Genomic DNA, 4,495 nt, shown 5'->3' on the forward strand with positions numbered 1-4,495 from the left:
TATATATATGTCATTATACTACATGGTAGCGAGAATTGGGTACTGAATGCCGAAATTGTACAACAGTTTGAATGAATTAAAGGAAGCATGATTTGCAGGGTATGTAACGTTATGAGGCACTGACCACGAGATACGCTTGAGCTGAGACAAAGACTGGATACAAGAGTAAAGATTTGTAGCATGTAAAGAAAAAATGCTTGCTGCTATGGAAACATACTGCATGCAAATTATAACAGATGAGTAAAGACGATCCAGAGGATTCACAATGGAGGAATCAAATTTCAAGATGCTGAACTTCTGTCTGCGTGTACACGTCATTGAAGAAACTCTCAAAAGATCCAAATTCATCTGCCACAGCCGGGACTATTTGTCGTGTCACTCGTATATGCATTAGGTTTCTAAACACACCATATCGTCTGAGATTTTATCTCGGATGAAAGCCGCAGCATATTACCTGTTAACAGTTTATATATATTAAGCATGGTACGCACGTGTCTCCCCTCTCTCTCTCTATCCCTATATATATATATATATATAAGTACTTGTTTCGGCAGTACATATATTAAAATTGGAACGATAGAGGGAAGATTAGCATGGCCTCTGCGCAAGGATCTCAACGGTGGTGCTCCAGCATGGCCGCAGCTTTGTAGCTGAAGGAATTTAAAGATTTAAAGATTTCTGTTTATATATATATATATATATATATATATATATATATGTGTGTGTGTGTATATTTGTGTGTGTATGTGCGCGCGTTGGCGTGTGTGTATTACATATATATGTAATTAACAAAACTGCCATGCAGCCTAGATAGCTAATTACCCAACCTTGTAGTTACCTAGCTGCATAACTGGATTGGATTACATGTCTTTTACCTGTATAAATGTATGCAACCGCACATACATATGTCAAACCCATTGTAATGTGTTCGTGACCAAGTTCACTTAACTATTAAAATGTCCACTCTGAATAGGAGCTGCCCATTAGAAACATCTTAGCGTAGTGAAAGCATGGACTACTGGCTGATCGTCCTGTAACTCATGTACATGTAAATAAAAGACTATAATGCGTTATGTATAGTTAAATTATTTTCTTTACAGCTGTCCGATTTTACAGTGCTTGAAGCTGAATGTATATAAACATTCATTCAATAATATTCTATCTGATGTAATCGAATTTTCCTGTTGTGATTGTAATTGCAAAGTTCTGATGTTGACGACAAGACAGCGACATTTACACGTTTCTTCATTCTTTCTTGTACTACACCTAGTAAATATGCGTACAATTACCACCAAGTAAAAATCTATCCAATCGGCTACTTCCACACATTTTTCCTTATTTAGTTATAATACATTTTGTTGATAAGGAATTATTATGGGTTTTTAAAAAATATTTTATCAATTTTTTTTTTTTTGCAGATAACGTTTTCCACAAAAAGTTAGTAACATCATCGCCTTTTTATACATTTTTTAAATTTCTTTTATATGTTCAGAAATGATTAAATTCTGCATTTTAGGATTCTTTCTGTTGATAGACGCAAATAGAATTGCTTTTCTTTCTAAATTTGAGGTTCTAAATATCTTATATTTTTGGTATATTTTTAAAAATATTTATTTCTGCTTTAGAGTGGGTTATTTCATCGATGGGAGTTCGTGTCTATCGGATCGCTTTGACAAGTTTTGTTTAAAATAGAAATGATTTTGTTGAAAATGAAAATGACATTTGGGAAATATTCTCTCTTATCGAATGAACTTTTCTTTCTAACAACTCACGTTCATCTGTCATAACTTTATTTAAACGTATAACATAATTTGTGTTATAAATAACTGGTTTGTTGTTTAACAATAAACTACTGGTGAATATAGTTGGTGTTTTTACTGAGTTTCCTGTGTGCAATGTCTACTATTATTGGAATCATGAGGGAATCTTCCACCTATTGCAACGATGAGCAGTGAGTGGTTAGAACAAAATTAACTGCCTTTTTATTAATTTGGCGCAAGGAGGTGAGTTGGTAGAATCCTTAAAACGCAGGACAAAATGCTTAGCGGCATTTCGTCCGTCTTTACCTTCATAATTCAAATTCCCCTGAGTCGAATTTTTCTTTCATATTTTCGGGGTCGATAAAATAAGTAGCACTTGAGAACCGGGGCCGATGTAATCGACCAGCCCCTTTCCCCCAAACTTCAGGCCTTGTGCCTATAACAGAAAAGATTTCTCAATTTAGCGTGAATCTGGTCGAGTATTGCAAGAATGCGGACCTCTTTATTTTAATACTAAAATCTAATCAGAGTGACACAGTGCAAGACAACTTTAGACCCTTCTAGTTTAGATTCAATTCACTAAACAAGCTTCTACGCAATTTCTTTTTATCTAACTTCACCAAAAGGGCCTGAATTGACCTGAGTTAATGGGGCGTCAACTTGTAAACGAGTCGGTCCTGTCTACGTTCATTAATATGATGAATCTCCTAAGAAATTCATAAAAATCCTATGTTTGTAAAAATGTAGGGCATATTGTACAGTAAAAGAGAAACTGATCAAACCACGAAAATGATAGCATATTCACATCGATGAACTGACTCAATTTACTGGCAATATTTTCCGTATATTGCCAATGGCTATTATTTTAATATCTGCATTTTAAGTTCTTTAAGCCAAAACATCAAATTTTCCTGCGTTGCAAACTTTCTACTCGTGACAAAAAAGAAGAAAAGAAAAACCACCAATAAAAATTATTGATTTATGCTAAATTCGGGTGTATATAGTCGCCTTTTAGTTCTGGTAAAGATAAATTTATCATATTGTTGGAATAGATATAACAAGAAGTGTCTGTGTCCTATAACCTACTAAATTCTTTAAGATATTCTATGTATCTTGTTGCATAGTATTAATCATTGCACATTTTATAGAGATATGTTCGAGTGATACAGGTCTATATTTGGTTGACTGGAGCACTTTTGGTGATGTTGTTTTTGTTATTTTTATGAAACCTCCAGCTATGCTCTGTTTGAGTAGTGCTATGTAACGCTTTTAGACAGCAACAGATATTTTTTTACCAGTAATAGCATGTCTCCAACTAGCTGAAGACCATAAATCACATTACCCGTGATTAATCGTATGGAATGTAGTGTGACAAGCTGTCTCTCTTCCACTGTCCAATCTATCTATTTCTGCATGTCTGTAAATCACGGAGATAGACAAAGATAGACACGCAAAGTGGACTTAGTCTGAGTAACAGTTACTCTTCTGTAATTACTGTTCGTCGAGTGCACCTGAGCACTTTGTTTAGAGCAGTGAGTGCACTGCACATTTTCTATACTTAATGTGTAATATATTTTATTGTGTAGTAAGAAGCTTGCTTCCCAATCACATGGTTCGGGTTCAGCTCCGCTGCGTGGCGCCTTGGGCAAGTGTCTTCTACTATAGCCTCGGGCTGACCAAAGCCTTGTGAGTGGATTTAGTAGATGGAAACTGAAAGAAGCCCGCCATTTTTCTAACATTTTTCTGACATAATTTAAATATATACTTTAACCAAGTAACACAAGCCTTCTGTAGTTTTTTCACTCTTATTATCTTATATATATATATATATATATATGTATGTATGTATGTATCTGTCTGTGTGCGTGTCTTTTGTCTGCGTTTGTCCCTCCATCACCCCTTTACAACCGGTGTTGGTGTGTTTACATCCCAGTAACATAGTTGTTCGGCCAAAGAGGCCGATAGAATAAGTACCAGGCTTTAAAAAGTCCTGGGGTCGACTTAAAAACTTCAAGGCGGTGGTCCAACATGACCGCAGTCAAGTGACTGTAACAAATAGAGGAATAAAAAAAATGATTGCTTAAAGTACGTACTGTGGTGTCAACGTTGGTGATTGTGGTGTTGTCAAATAATAAAAATATTGATGCTGGCTTCTAATGGAGCTATGAAAATTAGGCTTTTTTTATCGAGGTTTTCTTTGGACGTTCGTCTGTCAGTGTTGTTATGATAATGGGAGACAACTGGGCGGTAAAGATATGGCAATGGCTGCGGTGTAAAAATGGGTAAAGCAGAAATGTTGCAATTGATTCGGTCAGCTTATGTGTGTCTTGTTCACCAACTGCAGACATTTAGTTGCATTGTTATCACTCAAGCTTTCGCGTTACGAATATTTTCTGAGAACTGTATATAACTTGCAGGCAAAATCGTTCTAGCGTTGGACGAAATGCCTAGCTGAATTCCTAACACTTTAAACTGCGTTCAAACTCCCCTGGGTCCAACTTTGTTTTTCATCTCTCCGGTTCAATAGTGTTAAATTCCCTCAAAATTGCTGATCTATCTAATTCAGAAACAAGATACAGTATTTGAATATATATATGTGGAGGCGCAATGGCCCAGTGGTTAGGGCAGCGGACTCGCGGTCATAGGATCGTGATTTCGATTCCCAGACCGGGCGTTGTGAGTGTTTATTGAGCGAAAACACCTAAAGCTCCACGAGGCTCCGACAAGGGATGGTA

General features: G+C 36.2%; 1 protein-coding gene and 1 pseudogene across 3 annotated transcripts in view; both read left to right on the plus strand.

The window, feature by feature from the left end:
* LOC106876369 (uncharacterized) overlaps positions 1-4,495 on the plus strand; it is a 559,415-nt gene that overhangs the window by 333,172 nt on the left and 221,748 nt on the right. The window lies entirely within an intron of this gene.
* Positions 539-612, plus strand: LOC128247722 (U6 spliceosomal RNA; annotated as a pseudogene).

Source organism: Octopus bimaculoides, chromosome 4, assembly GCF_001194135.2.
Source record: "Octopus bimaculoides isolate UCB-OBI-ISO-001 chromosome 4, ASM119413v2, whole genome shotgun sequence".
Classification (NCBI taxonomy): Eukaryota; Metazoa; Mollusca; class Cephalopoda; order Octopoda; family Octopodidae; genus Octopus; species Octopus bimaculoides.